General features: G+C 36.7%; 1 pseudogene; it reads left to right on the top strand.

The window, feature by feature from the left end:
• Nucleotides 1–18,005: 18,005 nt before the first annotated feature.
• Nucleotides 18,006–19,824, top strand: LOC104452589 (annotated as a pseudogene).
• Nucleotides 19,825–26,759: the final 6,935 nt, after the last annotated feature.

Here is a 26,759-nt window from a genome sequence, read left to right as displayed (position 1 = left end):
GACCTATCTTCATCTGAACTTCTCAAATTTTTAAAAAATTTCAAATTTTTTTTTCTTACTCTTTTTTATGTAATGTATGTGACAATCTTTACAATTACTGGTCAAGTTGAAAAAGAAAAAAAGAAATATTCGCATGAAATGATACTTACCATAAATATTGGTAAAAGTTTGATAAATTTGGCTCTATTGAATTTAGAATTTCAATAATAATTCCAAAGATCACATCATTCCAAGTTTAAAATAGACATTTTGACTTTACCAAATGATCTCACGAGGAATATGATTGATTTGTAATAGCGATTGCTTGCTAATGTCTATGAAGTCCAAGTAAACGAATGATCGGGACCCGTATAACACTGCCGTAAATTGATAATGACAGGGGAGAGAGAGAAGGAGGGAGAGAGATTATTTATTGCTTATATCTTCTCTCTATTAGGACATCTCTCTACCATGATAGCACTCCCTTTTTTTCATGGCAATTAATTGCTAGGCTAGCTATTCCTATGACTAGGAGACACAAGAGAAATGTCAAAATTTTGAGTACGTAATTACTTTTTTAATGGAAGAATGATGAATGGACTATTGATGAATGCCACGACAAACCTCAAAGCCCTTCAAGGCTTCACTCGTTGCTTGGGCAATCTTCGGAACAAGAAAGAACATATTCAGAACAAGAAAAAAGATAATAAGAAAAATGAAGAATATCTTGTTTCAACTTTACTCAACAAAAAATAGAAAATAGAGAGATATTCTAAACCACATAATCTAGGTTATGAAGAACAATCAATTAGATTTTCAAGTTTCCCTAAATAAATTTACGAGCTTTCCTAAATAAGAAGTAAATATTAGTAAAATTTCATATTAGGTAAATTATTTTATTAGATATCATTATTTATCCTCAAAATATTTCCAATTATTTCTTGTGGGTCCTTTTATGCTACATCCCCGGAGGGCAATTGTCTCAAATTTTGAAAAGACATGTCTTTATTTTCATTTTAAGGAATCAAGGCAATCAACTATGAAAAGATTGTATTATTCATATTCAAGACTTAAGATTTTTTTAGAAACTTTTTAGATTATTGATGTCAAGATTATGGATGTATTTACACCATTATACTAATTATGTAATAAAACATATGTTTAGAATTTTACGCTTACTTTGCCCACTGCAATCATAATACTTCAAACTTTAATTTGCTTAACTCAAAATTATTCATTTTACATGTACCTACTATTTACATAATTAATAATTCCCAAATAAGATTCAGCCATATAGAAAAAATATCAATATCAACATTATCCTTACCTAATACGTTTATGGCTCTCAAGCTCTCCTTAAATTTGGTTTCAATAGGATTTTGCGTGAGTTTAGTTTTGATATTCACTTCTCTTCTCATGGTTATCATGTGCATAAATGGAACTGTATGACACCTATTCAAGCTCATTTCCTTGAATATTCTCAACTCTTTTTTTGGTTGTGCTGCCATATTGTCAACTTAAACTTGACATTCTCGATTAGATTAGACATCTTCCTCTAAATTAAGATCTCTAATTTTAAGTAGTTATTTAGATTCTAGTGATAATAAATATAAATTATTATAATTTAATTCGATAACTATACGTGTGTATATATGTCAACAACCATATATTATGATGTTTTAAGCAAACTCATATGTGATTGTTGTTTTTTTCAATATTTGCATGAAAATTGAAAATGGTATCCAAATAAAAGAATTAACATAAAGATATGTTTAGAAGGATGATTTATGAGTGCCATCCATGTGAAATATTCTTCCTATAACGTTTGAGAGAAAAATATGACTTTGATGGATTATTGAAGAGTTAAAGGGTTATGATTATTCATGAAGAAAAGTGAAGGGTTACAAGAGTTGGTAAACAAGCAAACTCAAAGTTCCTAATCGGATAAAAAGATAGATTTATATATTTTCACCCATCAACAAGAAAAAAAAAAGTGGATACTAGGAGAAAGCTCAAAAGATGCAATCGTGTAGGATAAATTGGTTTAATATTTTTAATAATAAGAAGTTTGTATTTGAATCATAACAATTTGAAATGAAGATTTATTAATACTACATTTGGAGGCAATATGGCTCGTTAAATGTTATGTAGTGTATGTGACCTATCTTCATCGAAACTTCTCAAGTTTTTAAAATATTTTCACTTCTTTTTGGCTGCTCTTTTTTATGTAATGTATGTGACAATCTTCACAATTATTGGTCAAGTTGAAAAATAAAAAACTATTTGCATGAAATGATACTTACCATAAATATTGGTACAAATTGGATAGATTTGGCTTTATTGAATTTAGAATTTCAATAATAATTTTAAAGATAACATCATTCCAAATTTAAAATAGGTATCTTGACTTTACCCAAATGAGCTCACGAGAAATAGGAATGATCTAAAATATCGATAACATCTGCTAAAATATTTCATAAATGAATGTAGTTACCAAGACACTTAACAAAAAGCCCATAATAAAGAAATATCTAAATACTTACCATGGTAAGGATTTCGATTTCTACTAAATGTACCATGCCAAATTTGAATGTTCAGTTATTGTAACTCAATTTTTTCAATATGTTTTAATCCCTAAGTTTCATTTATTTTTGGACATTCTAAAATTTTAACACAAAAATATGTAAGTTGTACTTTGAATGGTGGTAATTAATACCCATGATTTCCATATGTTGGTGGTGTAGCCCAAAATTAAAACCTATTATGTGTGGTCCATTCATATGGGAAAAAGAAACCCTAGTCCTATTATGCTCTTTAACTACATAGGAGGGGCAGAAAATTGCTCGTGCAAGAATAAATTTTATAAATATATGGGCAATATGACACACTACACACATAATAGTAATGCATGTAAATATTCCAACTCAAGTTTTGAATTTTAAAAAGAAAATTGCAATTGAGCATTTATAATCTTAGGATCTAGCATAATCACAATTAATTTTTTTCCTTTTTTATGATTCTAGTACTATTGTTCGATCAATCACAATCACACGCTACTATTTTGCAATTTTTATAATGATACACATGTATCATTAACAAGTGACATGACCTAAAACTATGTAATGTGATATTGAGTTTTTCGATCAATATTTTTACACCTAGCATTAGCTTTTGGACTTAGTAGTTCTGCTTGATTATAAAATATATAAAATATAGGAACAAAAAGTTTTATGTTCATTAAAGCTAAGGTTGGGGATTAGTGAGGACTCAATGCCTCATCCACCTCTTGTTTTTTTAGGAAACCAATATCAATTTGTCATTCTCGAAAAAATCATAAATCCCATTTGAGGAGTGTGGGATTCTTCTAATTAATATATATATATATATATAGACACACACACACACACACACACACACACACACACACACACATGCCGAAGATATAACCGCAAAAATAAACAAATAGAAAATATATCTTATAAAAATATGTAAATATTTGGGCTAATCCATCAACGATTTTCTAAAATACAACAAGAAAAAAAGAAGAAGAAAGGATCGAAATGAGCGGGCACCATCTTCTTCTTCCTTTATTATTATTTTAAAAATTTTATCGTTCTCTATTTTGCTGGGCCCACCACATCTTTCTTTTCCTCTCTTCTTTGTTCTTGCAATTTTAATTTTTTTTACCGTTTCCAATCTCCTATCCATATCCATGTCTTTTCACCCTAAATGGCCGGTTTCATTGCTGCAATCACTCTAGTCCAATTGGACATTAATTGTATTGTTCGTAAAAACACTCTTTTTCTTCTAACTCCCAATGTCTTACTTTCTCTCTTATTTTTGCTCTTAGTTCATCCAACTGTCTCTTATTTATGCTTGGTTAATAGTAACAATGTCACCATCTTTTTTAATTGAGTATGTTGGGGCGTGGACAATGTCATGGTAAAATATATTAAATTCATACCCTTGCACGATTTTCGTAATGCGTTTGATGAGCTTATTTCACTCATATCCACTGTAGACAAGAGTTGACATATTTTCAAAAATGAGGAAAGTTTCTTCGAAGCATTTCTGCCTCATCCACCTCCTGTAGCAAAGGAATCATCAAAGGAATCATCATCAAACGATCATCAAGTTATCACATCCTGAATTGAATTATCACCAAGCCGCTTTTGAACAACCTCTTATTACCAAGCATCTCTAATGTTTGTTTATATTTATATATTTATGTTTATATTTATACTTATTAAACTTGAATGTTCATTTTCATTTGTATTTATGCTTTGGTAATAATAATTTTTTGATCAAGTAAACTCACAATGTCATCATCTTTTTCAATTTAGTATGTTGGGGCCTTAGTATTGTGGACAATGTCATGGTAAAATATATTAAATTCATACCTTTGTGCGATCTTTGTAATACATTTAATGTGCTTACTCCACTCATATCCACTATAGACAAGGGTTGAAATATTTTTAAAAATGATGAAAGTTTTCTCAAAGCATTTTTGCCTCCTCCACCTCTTGTAACAAAGGAATCATCAAATGAATCATCATCAACCGATCATCAAGCCATCACATCATAAATTGAATTATCATTAAGCCACTTCCTGAACAACCTCTTATCACCAACATCTTATCACCAAGCACCTCTGATGTTTGCTTATATCTATATATTTATGTTTATATTTATGCTTGTTAAACTTGAATGTTCATTTTCATTTGTATTTATGCTTAGGTAATAGTAATTTTCTAATCAAGTAAACTCACAATGTCATCATCTTTTTCAATTGAGTATGTTGGGGCCTTAGTATTGTGGACAATGTTAAAGTAAAATATATTAAACTCATACCCTTGTGCGATCTTCGTAATGCATTTGATGTGCTTACTCCACTCACTGTGGACAATGGTTGAAATATTTTCAAAAACAAGGAAAGTTCCTTGAAACATTTCTGCCTCCTCCACCTCCTGTAGAAAATGAATAATGAAAAGAAGTAAATGAATCATCAAAAGAATCATCATTAACTAATTATTAAGCCATCACATCCTGAATTGAATTATCACCAAGCCGTTTCCTAAATAACCTCTTATCACCAAGCACCTCTGATGTTCGTTTATATTTATATATTTATGTTTATATTTATATTTGTTGAACTTGATTGTTCATTTTCATTTGTATTTATGCTCGAGTAATAGTAATTTTCTGATCAAGTAAACTCACAATGTCATCATCTTTTTCAAATGAGTATATTGGGGACTTAGTAGTGTAGACAATGTCAGGGTAAAATATATTAAATTCATACCCTTGTACGATTTTCGTAATGCGTTTGATGTACTTACTCCACTCATACCCACTGTGGACAATGGTTGAAATATTTTCAAAAAAGAGGAAAGTTTCCTCGAAACATTTCTGCCTCCTCCACCTCCTGTAGCAAAGGACAAATGAAGTAAATGAATCATCATCAACCGATCATCAAGCTATCACATCTTGAATTGAATTATCACCAAGTCGTTTATGGAACAACCTCTTATTACTAAACACCTCTTATGTTTGTTTATATTTATATTTGTATGTTTATATTTATGTTTGTTGAACTTGAATGTTCATTTTCATTTGTATTTATGCTTGGGTAATAGTAATTTTCTGATCAAGTAAACTCATAATGTCACAATCTTTTTCAATTGAGTATATTGGGGCTTTAATATTGTGGATAATGTCAGGGTAAAATATATTAAATTCATAAGTTTGTGCAATCTTCTTAATGCATTTGATGTGCTTACTCCACTCATATCCACTGTGGATAAGGGTTGAAATATTTTGATTTTCTTGGTCGATACTTATCATGCCACCAATAAGCCTACATCTACATGAACAAATTCAAGGATTATGTTATTTGAGGAAAAAATGATAAGAATAAGTCAAAACCAATCGAGAAAATTGGTGATGTGAAGTGCTTGCAAGTCGAGAGTCACATTTACACCATTGCCAAAAACTGTATCACATTCCTCCATGGCTCCCATGGCTTTGATGGCCTTCATTTCAAAATTATCTCCCATTGGAACTGGCTTTGATGCCATTGCTTCTTGCATCTATCTTTGTTGTTCTTCTATTACCTCAATTCTTTTCCGTTACCGGAACCTCTGGTTAGATGCACAACCTTACTCAGTTTGTGCTAAGCAATCTGAGGGAAAAAGGAATTATCCAATGCAGCCCTGTCCTCTTCAGGGTCAATGGCCCCTTCAGTTGCATGGTGAGTTTCATCACCATGCAGCGATTGTGGAGAAAATGATCCAACCTCCTCTTCTGACTCCATCATCTCTCCATTAGATAAGGGTCCTGGGTACATTGATCATTCATCTAAATATCAAAACCATGGGAATGGTAACTGAGTACCCACTCTGAACTGAAAGGCAAAATAAGATTTCTATAGAAAAGATATTAGTAGATAGAGACAAACTGTTGACACCTACCCAGTCATTTATTGCATTAAAAATTAAGGGTTAAATCCTGAAAGGCAAAACAATATTTCTATAGAAAATATATTAGTAGATAGGGCCTCCATAACTCGCTACTCAGATTGTGCCGTTGAATTTCTTTGTTTTGCAGGCTGACTTGTGCGCCGGTGACTAGGTGGCCATGTCCCTATGATTCTTGAGTATATCGTCCGTGAAGAAATTCACTCGTGTTCACACTTCGGCGTCCATCAAGTCACGACGCTACCGGTTGAAATCAAAGAAGAAAAATACGAGAATTCTCAATAGAATATTTGAATTCACGGCCACTCATGAAGTTCCCGAAAAGTTATAGCCAAAGGACAAACACATGGGAAAGAATTGGCCGCTGTGTAGCCTGAGGCGGTGGAAATTTGGTTTTCGGTGGGAGAGGGGGGTTGATAAAAAAATAGAATTATAAGGGTGCATGGCAGTAGGGGAAACGCTGACAGTAAGGAGATTCGAGGGTTTGGGGTCTAATTCTTTAATCTTTTATATTGCGTTGGTCCTTGCCGCACATTTGCTTTGATTTTGCAGTCAACCGAGCACCACACCGTGAATTACCAGCTCGAGCATCCCAAGCTGAGATGCCTTGCCGGCTTGCTCAAGCACGTTGGTCATCACGAACCGGCCGCCGTTCGAAGACCAAATTTGGAAGCAATATTTGGGATAGGTAAAAATTGTCTATTCTAATTTTCAAAAATTTTGTTTCCTTATTTGATATATTCATTGGTGCACATGATGGAAATTCCCGATATGTCATGATATTCGCAACTCAAGTAGCCTCCTGAATTAGGAAAGTTTCCTAATTTTGCAACGTGCGTATGATTGATGGTCCGATTTCATGCTTGAAATACGACTCGCAATCGCACGGAAAAATCGCCAATCCGATCTCACGCTCGAGATACGATTCGCGATTTTATTTGAAAATTGCCCAATCCGATCTCATGCGCGAGATACGATTCGTCAATTTATTTCCAAAATGGACATTGATGATATCTTGCCTGATTTGTTGCCGTGCCGTTCTTGATGTCTTATTTCAATATCTCCCGTAAAAGAAAGGAAAAATCTGAAAAAATCCGAGTTAGATTAGATTTGTTTTAGAATATTCATTGTTTTAGGGTTATCCTGCATGTTTAGAATATGAAATTTATTTATTTCGAATTTTTGAAAATACGAAAATCCAAAAAAATGCATTTGTTTAGGATGTTAGTTTTTTTTTTTTCTTTTATTTAAGTTGCATGCGGCAATTTTTTTTAATTTCGAAATTAAAAAAAAAACACCAAAAGAAGTCATCATGCACTTGTCATATATAATTAGGACATTGTCATGGCATATTAGATAAAATTGCATGTTTCATTTTAAATTTAGATAATCTTTTTTAGATAAATTGCATTTTAGATTTAGATAATGTCTTAGTTTAAATTAGGATTTAATATAACTTAATCCCTAGTTTAAATTAGATAGAATCTTAATCTAGCTAGATCATTTCAAATTTCATAAAATTTGTCTTAGGATAAATTCTTTGCAATTTCTAGGATAGATTGCATTTTTAAAATAAAAAATGTCATTTGCATGTCATATAGGATTAGGTTCATGAAATGTATGTCATTTTAGTAATTATTGTTAGGTTCATTTCTAATTAGAAATTGTCCGTCATTAGATTAGGTCATTTAATAAATGTCGCGTGACATATAGCTCGCGTATTAAATTGCATGTTGCATGTCATCTTAGTTTAAATAATTTTGTATGTCATCGCATCGCATTGTATGTCATTAGAATTAAGTCATTTAGATTGCATCTAATTATTGCATTTCTTCATGTCATATAGTTTAGGTCATGCTGCCATGTCATATTAGATCATTAGAATGCATTGCATGATTTTCATTAAGAAAAGCGAAAACATAAAATTGAGTAATTGCTTGTTAATTAGAAACCATATCTAGGGTTGTTGATGTGGATTTCAATTTAACACTGCAGATGCTTTTGTTGCTTTGAGGTAAGTTTTTTTTTTTTTTTTTTTGCAATTTATTTATTGTTTATTTGGGTGTTAAATTGGTGGATTGTGCACCCGTATGACCGCCTCACATGTTAGGGAAATATATTTAAAAGATAGACCATCGGGCACACCTTCTTCTTGTACAGGACCGAGGACATTAGTAGTTTCTGGATTTTCAACGACATCCAAAGGCTGCTCCAGTTGAAGATGCTTGCGCAACATTTTCGCATGAAAATCTTTGAAAAAGCCTATGTTTAACAAATATATATATTCTCCACCGTGAAAGAATATCAAAATATAATTACTTTTGTCTTGTATATGTGGATATGTTAACCCCCAAAACTCCATGACCTTATTTGTGCCAGTATGCGAAACTCCATGACCTTCAGTTTCATCACCCATTAGTCATAATTATACTTATGCATTAATTCATACGTAAAAATGATTTTTAAATAACCAAGGCATATATTACTTTTGGGCAAACAACAACTCAACTATTTTTAGATAGGGAAAGATCCAACGTCCACCAATGTTGAGTGAAGTCTCCTATTAGTCATAATTATATGTGATGATTAAAAGATGTGCACTTTCTACCTAAAGCCTTATTGCTTTAGGACATCTTTAAGTTTGAATATAGTAGACTTTATGTATTTCCTATTTTACAATGTGCGTGATTGTTTGTTTGTTAGATTTTTTTGGTTGAAGCTTGATTGTTGGTTTGAATTGTTCCAGCAAAAGTGTAAAAAAGAGTCATAAATCAATTTAGTTACAAATCTTTTGATTTTGTACCATTTTAATCTTAAATTTTAATGGTGTCAATTTAGTCATAAACCTTTTGAACTAGTGTCAATTTAATCTTAAAACTTTTAGTTTGGCTTAGGCTAATTTTAGCCAGAGTTTGATAGTTTTTATTAAAGAAAATATTTTACTTAATCAATAAGTCTAATCTATTGACTAGGTTTTTCTGTTATTATTTTATTTTATGAATACGTGTCTTTGGAGGGAATAAATAGATGCACAAGCTCCTTTGTCAAATTAATGAAAATCTTGTGCAAGTTAGATGAATTAAATTTTGTTGAGGTTTTTCTCTATGGCTAATGAATTATGATATATTATTTATTTATTATTTGCAATCTCAAGATACTTTCCGCTGCTTTTTTTTTAGTGTAATTAATATTTCAAAAAAGATAAATTGAAGCGTGAGTTTATCATTGGCCAAAGACACGGCAGGAAAGTATAAAAATAAAAAATCATAAGTATCTCGATACATGACCTCTCATACTGAAATGGAGCCCACCAAAACTGGAGCTAGTAGAGACTGCATAGAAACAAGAAAGAAGAAAGCATCCTATTCTTAGGAGAGGAACCATAATGGAATTAGAAGGAAGAGGAACGATGGGACGATTTAGAATCGGGATGGAAGATGCGCGAGCTCCATGGTCATTTTACAGAGGTAGAAAGTGAGGCATTGGTTGCAGTACTGGTCTTTTGTTGATTTGATTTCCCTTGTTTTGGTTTGTAAAATTGATAATTATCAGCCTTTTTCTTTCTTGAAGTGATTCTCAGTTCGAGCTTAGTAGCTCTAAGATAATAATATTATGAGGAGTAGAAAAATCATGTCCCCATTCCCATTCTATTGATTTTCCTCTTTAAATCACGCTAGAAAGTAGAAAGGATATACTAATGCTTGCCCTTTCCGGCATGAGCCTTAAATTCTTGGTCATTTTAAAATAGGGAAACATAATTTTGATCTTATTTTTAGAATTGTGAGGAATTGTTTTTCACTCTGTGGAAGAGGAATATGTTTCAGAGGCATGGTTAAGGAAATATGTGGCTGAGTATAGTATGGTGTCTAAAAGATATGGATGTCTGAGATGCCTTAATAATATCAACAGCTAGATTGTGCGTGGAGGAGAAGGAGAAAAAGAGGAAGAATGAAAGAATGGTGTTAAAAAAAATGTTTGGTTTCTTCTTTTTCTTGTAGGTACCTCTATGTGCTTGATGTTTGGCTCATGGATTTTATAATCGGTGATTCTGCTGAATTTAATTAGCTAAGGGGCTAAATCATTTGGGTAGAGAGACATATTATTCAACTTTAGCATCATAATTTGATGAAGAATAGATGTTGATTCTCTATGAAGTACTTATCTTGCATATTTGATGCTGGTGGTTAATTTAATGAAATTAGTGTTTATGGCGGAACTCAGCAGAAATGCATTTGTGACGGGATAATAATGGAGAAGGGATCGAAATGAAGTGGATAAATATGCATTTGACAATTTAATTGTACAGCGAGTTAATTGGTGATTTTTCTTTATTTTGCATGGTTAATGTTAAAATGTGGATCTAATATATCTCATAAGCGCATGAAACATACATGCTTGCTTAGCTGTTGGAACCTAAGATGACTTAGACTTCAGTACCAGAATCACCAAGAGAAGCTCCTCGTTATCTTGCATATTCATGTGACATGGCATAAACATAACAGGATAAACATCACAGAATAAACAAAATGATAATACATCGGCAGAAGAGAGCAAAAGGGAGGGTGCTGATACTAAAGCTATACCTCAATATATCCTTTACAAACTTAGTCTTCAAGTTCGAGCTCTTACTCATTCAGACAGGATCTTAGCCCCCGAGCAGGTTTTTTTACCTTCTACTGACACTTGAAAAAGCAGCTTTCAAGGTCTCTTCAGTGAATCACTTGAGCCCGGATACATTTTTGGTGCCATAGAGCTAGACCAGTGAGCTATTATGCTTCCAAGCCCACCTCCTAGTTGTCATCGCTCCATCACTTCCTTTTCCCAAAGTTTTGGACACTCACTTGTTGCACAAAGTTTTGGACATTCACTTGTTGCACAGTGAGAAGCAGTATAAGTAATGGAAGGACATGCTATGCAGCAAATTCTACTCCATACTGAAAGCAGAATAGTAATAGTCATTATGATAAAGAGAACTTTCTACTTTATCGTTAAAACAACAATGGTACCAAGAAACACAAGTATTTGTAAACGGGCATTTTGAACAGAGCTGCAAATGCAAAATCTTACCTGCTTAAGCATTGAGTTAGCAACTCCAAGAGCACACATGAGCATAGGAGCAGAACACGTCAACGTCAACAGCAGCACAACAGCAGCACAACGTTGAATTGTTTGTAAAATTTCAAGGGTAGCTTGTTTGTCAAGCTTAGGAATTAAATCCCCTAAACATAGCAAAACATTGACTCTCACCTTCCAAAAGAAATAAACCAAGCATCAAACTAAACACGAAAGATGAGAATGAATAGACTTCATGCACATAAGATAACTCTCCAGCATATAAAATATATTGGAAGAATATATAAGCAAATGTATGATTAAACAAGATTGATGGATTATTTATCATCAGACATGGCAGAAGCATACGCATTGATGTAGAAGCAATCAGAATCTAAATGAAGAAGATGATGAGAAGAGCAAATAAAAGAGCCACCAAAGCAAAGAGAGCAACTGAAACTTTACCACCCAACTGAATGGGAAAGACCTCATACTAAAGGCAGGCAGCCACTATACAAATGTCTAACCTAGCGTAAGTCAAAAAGTGTTGACTGACCCGATTCGTAAGAGGGTGTCCCTCTGGTATTTCATACCTGCAAAATAGTAAACAAAAACTATAAGATTGCAGGGAACCATTTAACTCCTATGTACATTTTACTAGATATCATGACAAAACGAGACATTTCTTTCATTTGGATCTAAGGCTAGGCTCATCAAACTCTTGTTTTCTCTTATTGTTTGGTGTCCTTGGCTCTCTCATGGAGTATATGTCTGACAATTATTTGAAATAAGTTCAATTAATTGGAAAGATTATAGGGCAGAAACAGAAAATGCAAGAATCATTGACTGCTAAAATGTCTTACCACCAAGAAAAGTATTATTACATTCCAAAGAATGATAATCATATGTGACTAACTTGAGTGGTCAAGAAGGTTAAGACTTACGCTAGGTGCTCCGTCCGTAGCCGCGTCACTGTTTTAAGCTTCACAGGAGGAATGGAGGCAGCTTCTGGGTTTAATCAAGAGGACCTTGGGAGGTGTTTGCACCTTCAGCGGATGAGTGTGGCAAGTTTAGGTCGAATGTGCTCACAAGCCCATCTGCATGACATGATGTTGCATAAGTTTCACAAGATGGCGACCCCATCACAGGCTCTTGGAGCTCTTTATCTTGTCCACCGATCTCAAGTCTGAGCCTCTTGGTGGCATCTCTGTCCACCTCGGCTAGGTTATGCTCCAGCCTCTTATCTGCCGTGAGAACATTTTTTGGGGTAATTGCGGCAAAATCAAGAGAACCTTCGGAGGTGTTTGCATCTTCAGCGGATGAGGGTGGCAAGTTCAGGTCGAATGTGCTCACAAGCCCATCTGCATGACATGCCGTTGCATGAGTTTCATATTGAGCAGCCAATGCACATGATGCAATCTGACTAATATTGAAGCGCATGGAGTCAAGTGGCCCATTGCATAAGTTTCGGGAAGGTTGGACACTAGTCGTGCTAGTCACTAGTCCTCTTTGACGAATTTGACGATATGTCCCTACTTTGCACAAAACAAATATCAAATATTGTATGCATGCTTACCACGGGTTGAGGATAATTTCTTCCGAGCTTCTGCCGCTGCCGCTCTTTTCTTCCTGTTCCTCACCCTCTGCTTCTCTGTTGCCTTTTGCTTTTGCCGCGAAGTCCGCACGTATGACTTCTGCGCTATGGCCTCTCTTTTCCGCCTCTTCCTCTGCATTTTCCACTCCTTTCTCATTGCACGTGCAAGGTGGTGAGGCTAAGGGAGCCACTGACGATGCTAGGGGAGCCACGTCCCCCACTGACGATGCCACTGACGATGGGTGAGTATATGGACAGAGAAGTGGAGGAGGAGGCAATGGTGCTGCTCGAAAACTAATAAGGGGAGGAGGAGGAGTTGGAAAGTGGTGGGAGTGTAGAGGATAATGGGAGTTCAACTGATACCAATAGGAGTAGGAGCAGCCTCAAAAGGTAGAACATGAGGCAGTCCTGGAAGGACATGACTATACATAGGCTGAGCAAAAGTAGGGGGAGGGAAGGCAGGGGGCAGAGGGGGCAGATGATATTGCGCATGATATTGCATCCAAGGACGAGGACCTTGACTTTGATTACCATAATTTCTTCGATCATAATTACCATAATTCCTTTGATAATCACAATTCCTTTGACCATAATCACCGTAATTCCTTTGATATGACATATCGAAGCTTTCAATTTGGCTAATTAGCTACAAAATTTCTTGCCAAACCGTATCGTGCCTGCCAAGTAGAAAGATTTCAGAGCCAGAACAAGTTGCGCAAGCTGAAATTTACATTTGGGAGCAAGAAATAACGCTCAAAATCAAAATCTAAAGTGTCCTTCATTCGATTGATTTAAAATTGCTACTTAATTACAAAGAAAGATCCTCTCTCGAAGGATCTCGCCAAATATTTATTTACCAATTAAAAAGGAATTTTGGGAGAGAAATGCTTCATAGTTTAGTCTAGAATTGGATTAAATCGAATTCACAAGAAATTTCATAAAAAAGTTTTCATAAATCAAAAAGTTTAATAAAATAGAGTGCCTACAGTGCAATATTAGGAAGTATTAGAAAGTATATTCTCATTCCATATATCCAACTCCATATATCCAACTGTTGCTGAGATCAAATCCGTCCAACTCCAACAACATCATTAATATAGTGGTCCATACTACCAAATGGCTTTAGTAGATTTTGGTCAATTGAAAATTTAGTATTTATTTGAGGTAACAAAACAAAATCAAGAATTCATAAAGAATGAACCGGCCTCACCCGCATACCCCTATTCACTCACCTCCTACTATTTACTATGGCATGAAATCGTTCCCGTTAAACGACCCTCATACGATGACAACAACATTGCAATGGCTTTTTAAACTTTTAAATGGTAACCTGTAAACAAAAGGCAACAGAAACACTTGGTCAAAAACTTGACGTGCGATAAGCGCGCAACGTATGAGCACAATCGGAGGAAATGATGGGGAAGATGTCTTTACTATAACTATAACTATGTTATATATATAATGTTTGTGTACATTTTATCTTGCCCATAAAGTTTAGTTTTTCCACATCCAATTTAAGATCATGTCGTTTTCGAGCGAAATAAATACACAACGACTTACGGTGATTGATTTGCTATACTCAAGTTAATGACTTACGGTGCTTCCACAGCAGATGAAGCTCTCTCATAACTCTGGGGCTTAAAAGTTCAGATATAATTTCTTTGGCCCGATGACAATTGACATGGATGGAGTCAGACGATTCTATTCCCTCTTTTATGCTACTTAAAGAGCAGTAAATACGCAGGTCTGATGTCTAAAGACTACACACCTGAGTATATACAACGGACATTTAATTCTTGACATGAAATCATTCCTGTTAAATGACCCTCGCACAATGACAACAACATTGCAATGGCTTTTTAAACTTTTAAATGGTAACCCGTAAACAAAAGGCAATAGAAACACTTGGTCAAAAACTTGACGTGCGATACGCGTGCAACGTACGTGCACAATCGGAGAAAATGATGGGGAAGATGTCTTTATTATGTGACTGCTTTTGTTAATTTTATCATTCTTAATTTCGATGGGCCCACCACGTCTTTCTATTCCCCTTGGTGGGGAGAAAATATTAGGTACGTCTTATGCTCCAGCCTGTCAAACAAGAAGGCGGTGGAGCGCGACACGTGTCCGTGTGGGACCCACAATTTCAGGCGCCCATTTTGAAAATTTTCGTGTACCGTAGCTCTGGAGAAAAGGGTTTTCTGTCGCGGGTTCTTTCTTTGCGCCTTTCTCTCTACCCTCGCTCTCTCTTCCCGACGAACTCCCTCTCTCTCTGCCCTCGCTTTTTCCGACCGGCGAACCACCGCGAGCAACCGACCGGCGTGCGACCTCCTTCTCTCTCGCCCTCCCTCTTCCGACCAGCGAACCACCCGCCGCCCCTCTAGCTCCCCGTTTCCAGCCCCGACTCGTCCGTCCCTTACTCTTTCTCTCTCCTCGCGTCTCTCGCCTCCCTCTCTTTGACAGCGAACCACCGCGTGACGGCGAACCACCGCGCCCCCCTTCCGGCCAAGATCTGGCACCGACTTGTCCAGTAATTTCTCGCTTTCTTTTCTCTTCTCTGGCCCGACGGTGTGACGGAAGGGATTTTATAGGATTTTAGCAATGCCTGAAAAGTCATTAGTTAAGTTGTTATCGCATGGATACCAATTTTTACCGTAGGCAAAGCTTTCACTTGGTCCCAAAGATGTACTGCCTAGAAAGCAAAACATAATTGCAAAGAAGGAAATAGAAAAAAGAAATAAGGAAGAGTTACAGATAGTCACTGAAGAATGCAAAACAGATATCCCCTGAGATCAGAAATGGCCATCCTTCATGAGCTTACTTAAATATTATCTGGTGATAAACTAATGTGAAGTTTATAAAAAAATAATAATAGTTGGAATTTTGGGTTGAATAAGCATCAAGAACTGTCACCGGTTAAAGATTGGTCATGTCAAAATGGGAAGCGAAGACTAACTGAACATTCTGGCTTTATTTAGCAAGCAAATAGAAGTCTAAAGTTTGTGAACTCAATTTTGGGAAACGGATGCAGCCATTTCATGCATTCTTATGTGTGTATATCTTTATTACAACATGTTTGTAGGCCACGAATTCATACTATTGGATGAAAAGAAGGTGCAACCGAATACCTGATTTGATGGCAATCACAGAAACTAAAATTGGTTTTGAGGAAAGTAGCACTAAGTCCCATGATGCAAATGAAAATACCCAATGTCAACCACGCAAAAGATGCAAGAGTGAAAGCTTGGCTAACATTGAGATCAAGCACTTCACTGCACTTCACTTCTTCAGTCACCAAAAGTCACTCACAGCAGAAAAACAATTGATACATTCTCTCAGTGAACTTCACTCATGTGGGACTCACATGTATTGTTACTCGTGTTTATTTTGCAAGCTCTTGCTAGTGTTTACTTGATCAAAAGCTAAGTGCAAAGTACCCTATTCATGCTAGTTTCATACTGCAATAGTTGGATAATTTGAGGCCGTATAGTCACATAAGATTTTGAGAAAATTGAGGTCTTTGCATTCATGAAAGGCCATTCTCAAGAGGAGGTTAAAGACCCATTATAAAATAATTTTTTCATATGATAAAAAGCTAAATTTTTTTTGATAAACTTGCAAGTTAAAGTTGCAAGTACGCTCATGTAGAATTTTATGAAACCTCATTAGCTAGATGTGGAACTAATCTTAAACCTGTAGGGAACTTTAGAGTGTGGTAATTTTTTTTTAACCAAAAAGTAGTGAAATCCAAAAGTTTGACAGATGTTGTGATGCTAACATTATAGGATTTTTGCACTTGTCTATCAACCAATTGTTAAGATTTGGGTTCTGGGCGAGACACGAAATTCCACGGAGTGTGGGGCGATTCCCCGGGATATTCAGCGAGTCCACCGCGATATTCACTGCGGTCGCACGTGCGGGCAAAAGCGACATTTCGCAGCCTCCACATGTAAAAACTTCCTCCCTCTTTTTTTGACTCTCCGTCTCCCCGATGCCGTCCTCCAGTTGGGGGTATCAAAGGGGAAAAAAAAAAAAAAACAAATCAGGCCCAGCCCAGCCCTAAAATTAAGGTATTTTGGGGTCGGGCCTTTTTAGGTATTGGTATTATTTGGGTTAGGGTCGAATCAGGCCGGCGTGGTTTTTTTTTTGTTTTTTTTCTCTCTCTCTCCGAGTGCACAACAAGGATAAACCATCTAGCTAATAGGCACCGGTGCCAACCCAACCCAACCCATTCTTTTTGGTTATATAATATTCAAGTCGGGTCAGGTCGAGTCAGTCAAGCATGCCCCTATAGGGTTTTGGGTGTAGTCGAGTCGGGTGTCATGAAAACTTGACCTAACCCAACCCATTGATCCCCTACCTCCACTCACGGTGGCACTCCAAATCCTTACACTTCAAAACTCCATCTCTCTTTCTCAAGTTGTGAAGCCCTCGAAGCATCACTCGCCATCTCCTTAATTGGGCATGCCCCTCTTGCTCAAATTAAGTTAAGGATTGCTACTAGTTGAGATTTGGGCGAGGGCTTGCAAAGCCTCACCTATGGTTAGCTAGTGTTGCCAACCATGAGGTTTAGCAACCCCGATCAATCGTATTGTGATTAGTTTTAGGATTTTAGCGTACATATTCCATAATTTTATTAGACTTAACCTAAATCCGTGCTCTCATTTTTCTATCAAACCCGAAATCAATGGGAACCAAAACTCCTATTTGTCGGCGAAATCGGACTTTTTAGCAAATGGACCGAACGAGACACCTTATATTAGCACGCAGCACGACAAGATTCCCCGGGGATATTCAAGTGGAGCGCGGTATCCACCGTGGTGGCACGTGCGGACAAAAGCGACATTTCACCTCTTCCACACGCTCTCCCCACGTTGTTTTTGACTCTCCCCGTCCGTCGCCATTCTCCACTCGCGGCGGCGCGGCGTTGGAAACTCTCTCTCTCTCTCTCAATCATTCGCCGCCGCCGCTCGCCGCCGCAATGGCGTCCGCATCGATGTCGATGTCGCTCGTCTCGCTGCCCCGCGGCGCCCTCACGTCCGTTATCTTCTCCCCCGCGAGGACGCCCGCGCTCCTGAGGATCGTCTGCTGCTCCTCCGCCGGCTCCTCGCCGTCCTCCGCCACCGTCGCGGTCGCGGTCTCCGACGGCAGGCCGGAGGGGGAGAGGACGGAGGTCCGGCTCGGCCTGCCGAGCAAGGGGCGCATGGTCGACGACACGCTCGGCCTCCTCAAGGTAACATCGCAATGCCGGTTTCGTTTGCCGAGGAATCGGTTCCGATGAAAGTGTCTTAAATCTAGGAGAGTTGCGGTCTGTATGTTTTTATCTGCATACTGATCCTTTTCGACTTTGTTCTCGAAGGATTGCCAATTGTCAGTCAAGCAGGTGAATCCTCGCCAGTATGTTGCAGAAATTCCACAGGTATGGATATATGTCATGAAAAATGTGTGCCTCATTTTGGTGTAGACATGGTGGTAAGACATTTTGAGTTCATTTATTGTAACTCACTTGGACCTCAATTTTGATTTTAAGAACTACTGGAGATAGGTTAGCAAGAGAGATTTATGTAGTCATCGTATCTGAGATATGTGGACAGGGAATTAAGGAGTGATAACCCTTTCACAAAATCATTGATGTAAAATAGGATCTCTGTCCTAATTAAGATAGAATGTAGTCTTCGTAAAGTGCTGAAGGTTAGAACCCCAATGCGTCGTAATGCTGAAACTGTCTTTGCAAGGCGCAAGAATAAGAAATGACCCACTCTAGTCACTCAAATGCTGTGGTTGAGCTAGACAAGCGCTTCTCTAATCTTACATAGAATTACTCTCGTTCATATAACAAAGAAAGTCTCCATGAAAAAGTAATTAAAAAAATCTTCACGGTGCTGTTTAATTTAGTTGTTAGTTCTATATGCTGGAGGCTTTTTTAATTTATTTGGTGGCTAACTTATCTTGCAGCTCTCAAATTTGCAAGTCTGGTTTCAGCGACCAAAGGACATTGTAAAAAAAATTATCTGGAGACCTAGACATTGGAATAGTGGGTTTTGACACTGTTTGTGAACATGGAAAGGTAAGCTGAAGATGTTATATGCTGTATGTTTGATCATTGGTTGGATTTTTATGCATCATTTTTCACTAATGTTTCATTTGCATTCAAAGATTTATACTCTGAAGCTGTGAAAACAATTTATTGCATGGTTTTCCCTGCTTTGGATGAAGTGGAAGATTAAGAGCGCTTTATCAAACAAAACGTCGTATTTGCTTTCCCTTCAAACCAAAAATATTGCAATAAGCTTTCATGCTAAAAAAAAAAAAAAAAAAAAAATTATGAATAATTCCTATGTGTTAAATATGCAGCAGAGAAGTTGGATCAAAGATCTTACCCGAATGAATGACAGAATGAATGACAGAAGTAGTTGCGTATCACATATTACCTTTGCAGTACTTTTTGTGTGAATCTATTTCAGTTGTTTACTCTTTTCCATGTAAACAATTTTGAAAAATGGCTTCGATTAGCAGAGTTACTGGATGATGTCAAGTTTCGGTATGTATCTCTGAAGTCTTTAGATAGTTTAGGTGGTTAGAGTGTTCTTATTTTTTTGTGTTTGTACAGATCAATGACTTGAAATCTTAGAATGATGATTGCATGGTCACCATGTGAGGAATGCTGGACAGAGACAAAAACTTCCTGATTGCTTCAACTTCATATATCAGAGCTTTTTCTGATCTTTTTGTCTTGTTTTTGTGTTTTCATCAAGCTTTTCAACCTCATTATATCATAGAACGTTGATTTCGCAACACTAACTTGATATAGTACTGTCCTAAATTATCTTATGCTTCTTTTAGTCAGGGTAATGAAGATCTTATTATTGTTCATGAAGCTCTTGATTATGGGGATTGCCGTTTGTCTCTCGCAGTAAGAAAGTTTATGCTCTCAATTTTGATATATTGATAGAAATATTTCCAATTGGTTCATTGCTATGGAAAATTTTAGTGTTGATATGTTCTTTTGATCTTCTATTAGATTCCCAAATATGGGATCTTTGAGAAGATTAATTCGGTGAAGGAGCTTGCACAAATGCCCCAATGGACTGAAGAGAAACCACTCAGAGCTGCTACCGGTTTTGGCTATGTATGTTTGCATTTTCAGATCTTAAATGTTATTGTTTATTGTGCCATCTATCCACCTTATAGCAAATTTCCTTGTGGGGTGCCAGAGCGATTGTCCTTTTTAACTGCTTAAGTTTAGGTTTCTCTCTTGTGTCTTTGTAGCTGGGGCCTAAGTTCATGAAAGAAAATGGACTGAAGCATGTGAGCTTTTCAACTGGTGAAGGAGCATTGGAGGCAGCTCCTGCGGTAAAAATATCAATTTCTTTCACTTATTTGATATCTTTGTGGGTTACCAACTCATTACCCGTACCGAAGATGGTTTGTGATTGTCACCATGAAATTTTTTCGTTAAGCACGTGTCGTCTTTAAGCTAAACTGGAGTTAATATCTGTGGAAGCCATCTTTTGTTTCTTTATGCTCCGTGATGGGCCATTGTTAATAGTGATTTCCCCCCGTCCGAGAATTGATTGTTTCGGGGCCGAACAGTGGTGGCGATCTCAACATCAGAATTTTCTCCTTCAATTTTCTCTCACCATCTGCGGTCGTCATGGAGTTTCCATTGCAAGTCGCCTTACACAATACATTAGAGAGGGAGAGAGTCGAGATTCCGAGAAACATCACCGGTAGAAAACTAATCCTCGAGGCTTGCTAGTTGTCTCGGAGGTAGCCGGCCTTTCGTTGTCAATGCTAGCATTGATGCCGGAAAAGTGTGGGATTCTCTGCTCCGTGACCAGAGATCTTGCAGTACCCAAATTACGCTTGAAACTTGATCATCGGCCGACATAACAAATTAAATGGCGCTGATAACTTGAAGCCAAGACCAAAATATAGATACTTGTCCACAGAAAGTGTTCCGAGATCCAATAATCATCCACCATATTAAGCAATGTCTAAAATGGAATGAGAAGATATGGAGCAAACCAATAGTCAATAACCGACACAAACAGCTTTTTTTTTTTTTGTTTGGGGGTGTGGTTTAGAGGAATTGAATTACCACCAAGTCCAAGAGCAATGCTGCAATGCACTTTGAGCAGGTCTTAAACCCGCTATTCTCAACTACGATAGTCAAAAACCACTGAGTAATTAGTGGCGTATCAATTACTCACTAAGCTCATCTAAAGAATGAGGTCCCTCAAATGTATACGTTCACAGAACAGCCAATAGTTATTTCAATCATTTTTATAATGAAACCTAGACCACATCTGACTAGATATCTTTCTTGCCAGCCACATGGAAGGTCCGGCTGGAATTAATAACACGGGGAAGAAAGCCAGAGAAACAACAAGCACCAGAGCATGAATCGGACGATCAAATGTAATAGCTTACTATTGCGTAATCGGATAGAGAACCTACAATAAAGAACAAACGATGGACATCACGGTAACGAGGATCATCAGTTAAAAAAAAATGGGCAATTTTTTGGAGGTGGTAGTAATAGAGTTTATGAAGCCACAGCTAGTTTATTAGCAATTCCAAATAAGTAACATATGCATCACAAAGTGCTGCCATTTCACACTGGGACACTCAACCAAAACAGTCAAATACTTATTTTGATTAGCTCCAATTTTCCTAATTAAATACATGTAAGTTGATCACCTACACCATAGTTGGCACCTTTTGTCTAGTAGGGACAATGACAAACTTGTCGGGGGTTCTATTCAAATGAATGATAATATTAGACGGTAGATGTAATCCATCTTCCTTCAAGAACCGAGAAGATAGAGCTCGTAACACAACAAAAATGTCTAATGTTTCCAGGCTACTGAAACCAACCAATAACCAAAATAAAGGAAAATAGAGGAAGACCCATAAACTCCGTTGGACTGATATCCATGAAGTTAATGCCGTTGCACAGGGTGGTTACCCTTGGCAGGACCATCTTCTTGTTCATGGTGATTGTGAGATTTGGGTGAGTGCAGTTCTACTTGATGATGCCGGAGACAAAGGGGCGGAGGCTGGAGGACTTGTTTGGTAAATCCACAGTGAGGGATATGGAGATGCAAAGGAACAACAACGCGACTGAGGAGGCAAACAGTGAGGCCTCACTTGTAATGCATGATGTCCAATTAATATTAGGTCCTAGACACAACATTAACCGCACATCATGCATGCATTATAGATGAAGCCTCACTATTTGCCCCTTGGTTCGCATCTCCATTTCCTTCGTTGCAGATTTACCGAACAACTCCTCTACCATCCGCCCCTTCGTCTCCCGCATCATCAAGTAGAAGAGCACTCACGCGAAACTCACGATCACCATAAACAAGAAAGCGGCTCCACCAAGGGTAACTGTCCTGTGCAACAGTATAAACTTCACGGATAACACTCAAGGGAATTTGATTGGTCTCTCTTCTGTCCCCCTGCTCACTGCCTCATCGATTGGGTGTCCGCTCGCGGCTGCTCATTACCCGGATGGATGGATCTACGAGTGCCGAAGTATGTCAAAGACGTAGGAGGCATTGCCTCGAGCAACATCTCGTGCTATCAACTTCAGTCTAAAAAATGACTGATTGATTTAGCAAGCTCGCATTTGCTTCGGACAGAATCAGATTATGGACCACCTGCAATGTCAATGTGCTAAGGAATTTGATAAAGATGCGCTGCAATCTTTGCACTATGATCAAACAATCACCTGAACATGGTCGAGACAAGCCCAATGAAGCGGAGCATTCTTCTCCTCATTACTGGCGTTAACATCCTGAAATTGGAAGATTCCGGATTTCATAAAAGTTTATTTCTACATGTAACTATGCAATAAATAACCGTACATAGAGCCTCGTATCAACGCTAATTCTAATAAGACGCCGAGATCAAGCCCATATTAGAACAACCACAGAGCAATCATAAATAATGCGGTGACCAACATTTGAGAAAACTCATATAGGTCAGGACACGATTGAATATTGCCCGAACCGAGAGACGCGAGTACTAGTGCAAGTGACAAACATCGACATCTCCGAAAAACTAAAGAAATAATAAAGAGGAAGAGAGAGAAAGGGGGCTGGGGGGGAATCAATGAGCATGGCATAGTCGAATGAATTTAGCTAGATTATTGCAAAACACATTTTGCGAGGAAGAATGAAAGCCTGAGTTCACCGGAGATATGACCGAAAAGCAGGAGGCAAATAAGACTAGATTTTTTAAAGTTCAACATTACCAGATACATGGACCCTCGTGATCAACAGTCAAACATAAAAGACGATGAAGGGAACACAACTTCCGTCAGCAAGCAAGAAATTCCAAGAAAACAAGGCCATGTCTACCACAGTAATCACCTATAACTCTGTAGCATCCAAAAACCTTATGAATATCCTTAAATCCTAAACCCAGTAAACGAATCACCTTTAACTGTGTAGGAGAGCTCTTCGGAACCGCTCCAGTTGGTCTCGGCAAAGGGCGAGGCATTGAAGAGAGGAATGGAGAGGCGAGAGCGAGAGAGGATGAAGGTGTGGAGCTGGGGAAGGGGAGCTGGAGACTGGATATGGGGAAGAAGGAGCGTGGTTTGGTCGTTCTCCTTTGTCCAGAAAGGAAACGGTGGCGGGCGGAAGGAGGGAGGAGGAGAGGGAAGAGCTAGGCAGCGGCTGCTGTGCATTCACGCTCCCCAACTTCAAAGCTCGGCGTGCATGGGAAGTATTGGTAACGGTCTGAAAAAGCAGGCGAGTGGGCTTGGGGGGAAACGTGAAAGGTGAATGGTGGGATGGGACTTGGGGGTGAGTTCGATGAGTCCCGATGAGGAGAGGGATGGTTTCTCACTTCACAACATCACTCTCTCTCTCTCTCTCTCTCTCTCTCTCTCTCTCTCTCTCATCTTTAAAGTAGTTGAGTGGGTTGTATCCGTTCGAAATAAACTTTTGTTCCATATTTAAGAAGATGCCTGATCATTCCCCTTAACAAATAAATTAATAATTCAAGAATTACGTTGGTATTTAGTTATTATTAGCAGGTCAGTAAGATGGATTTAAAATTAAATGCGCAGTACATATTAAAATTAATTATTGATTGTGTTGGCAAAAAGACAAAAGGAATAAATGTGTTGGCAAAAAGACAAAATGTTTGAATTTTCCTTCTTCTACATTCATTTTCTCATCGCCCGTTCTTTTTTCTTGGATTGCCATCACCCATAATTAATAATCATGGGGGAGAGACAGAGATCACTCAGTTTGGCATGCAAAACCTGACACGCAGAAGGGGAGAAGGCTTTGCTTCTCACCTTCCTCAAAACTCGAACCAAATTTATTGCTCTCGCTCTTGGCACCCCCAACTACCAGCCACGCCATAGGGAACACAAGACCATCCTCAATCATTTGTTTGTTTAATTAAGTGCCGAACCATTATAATTCTTCATTCTCACCCTTCAATTTTTCTTTCAATAAACTTTTCTACCTCATTTGGCAATGCCGAAGAACAAAGAATTACCCTATTTAGCTATGCCAAATTACCTGTCGAGAATTGTTTTGAAGGTATGGTTGGCATAATATGTATGTCCAATGTAAGTAGTCTTAAACCTTAGTTGATTGAAGTTTTGTATGGTAAGTGCAAAAGATAACTTATATTTACATTGTCATGTTTTAAATAAAGTGAAATTCTTATTGAATGGCGGTGGAAGAGTGTAATTACAATGACAAATGGGGCTACAATTTGTAATTAATTTGGAGACTTTAACAATATTTCTGTTTTTTTTTTTTTTTTTTTACTTTTACAAAAATTTTAAATTTTCATTTGGAGATGAAAGTTTGGAAAAAAGGAAGACTCCTTTTAAATTGAACAAATTAAATGTCCAAAAATTTATTTTTAATATAATTAGTTAGATAAGATTGCTAGTCACAGATAGATAAAATGCTTATTTTTCTAGCACAAGAAGTTAGAAACAATGGTGGACTTAGTTCACAGAGTTAGTGACAAGTGCCCTTGCTAAATGGACACAATTTTCCCCTACGCAATCTACAATAAGCCCACGTTCTAGCAGAAAACCATCCATTAGAAAATATATGCTGAATATTCGCCCAAAAATAAATGCTGGAACTAAAAATATATAAGCCGCATCCTTTAGATTCATAGCAAATTTATTCATTAACCAGCATGCTTTGACATTTGGTAAAGCTCATTTAAAGAAGAAGGGGATTTTGACTTGACGTGCATCCGCTTAAAGTAATTGAGTGGCTATTTTAAAATAGTCTAAAATAGTTAATATCATGAAAAATCACAATTGATATATTTATAATAAATTTATCTCAAACTAATTTTTTGATCTTCAAAAATTTTAAACTAATACACTCATAATAGATTACCTCAAACTAATTTTTTGATTACTAAAAAACACCAAATTGATATATATGTAACAAATTTACATTTCATTGATTTCCGTTAAATTGAATTAATATCATAAAAAATCAAAAATTAGTACACATGTAATGACCAATATAGGGTAAAACCCCAAATTAGTATGTTAATCAATTGTCATATGTTATCCAACTCAACAATTTGACTATAAAATTTAATATAAACTAATTGATGGTAAATTTGTCGCAAGTAAAATTTAAAGAATTTCTAATATTTTCTATTCTTACCAAATAGTCAAATAATTCAAGAATAACATCAAGGTTGGTGGTTAGCTATAATTAGCATATTACAAAGATAGATTATAAAGATAAATGTGCGGTACATGTAAAAACTAATCATCTAAATGATCAATTAATAAAAGGCACAAGAACTAAATGGTGTAGGCCAAGAAAACAAAAAAGAAAGTTGAAATGTTCTTTCTTGTGAATTCATTCATAATAATGATGGGAGAGAGAATCTTGTTGTTCATCATCCTCAACACTAAGATCAAATTATGAATAGGATAAGATTTGAAATTCATAAATTTTGCTATATTTTATCCAATGTTGGGTGAATCATAGCAATAAAATGAGATATATTCATATCCTATTATATCTTATTGTTTGTTATAAGGGAAAAGACCACTAAAACCCCAAACTTTGCCAACGTGACAAATTTATCCCAAATTTTTTTTTTTGTGACATTAAAAACCCCAAACTTTTCAAATTGTGACATATTTACCCCATAAATGGCATTTTTGTCTTATTTTTTTTTTCTATTTTTCCTTTTTCTTTTTTTAATTATTTTTTTCTTCTTCTTCTCTCTTCCCTCCACCAGCAGCCGGCAGAGGGAAGCCGGCGTTCGGCGAGGGCTGCCCTCATCGAGTAATAAGTTATGCATTACTCCAAGCACCCAAACACGAATAAAACATTATTATTTATAGTAGATAATGACATTGACTTTAAAAATTTATATATGACATATAATCATCAACTCGTTAACAAAATTTATTTGTATAGCTAATTCCCTTGTTAATTCATATTTGTAATATGCCTAAAATATTCATACGTGGATCATATAATTTTAGAATATGCATGGTCGTTTAAAGATATCCTGAACATAAGTTAATGAATTTAGATAAATTTTAACTTTATAATAACGTTTGTCTGGTTATATTATTAACTTTTATAATTGGAATTCAGATAAAGTCATTTATATTTCATGTCTAAATC

This window comes from Eucalyptus grandis, chromosome 7, assembly GCF_016545825.1.
Source record: "Eucalyptus grandis isolate ANBG69807.140 chromosome 7, ASM1654582v1, whole genome shotgun sequence".
In the NCBI taxonomy this organism is placed as follows: domain Eukaryota; kingdom Viridiplantae; phylum Streptophyta; class Magnoliopsida; order Myrtales; family Myrtaceae; genus Eucalyptus; species Eucalyptus grandis.
The sequence above is the reverse complement of the archived record's forward strand: the minus strand, read 5'-3'. Positions and strand labels throughout refer to the sequence as shown.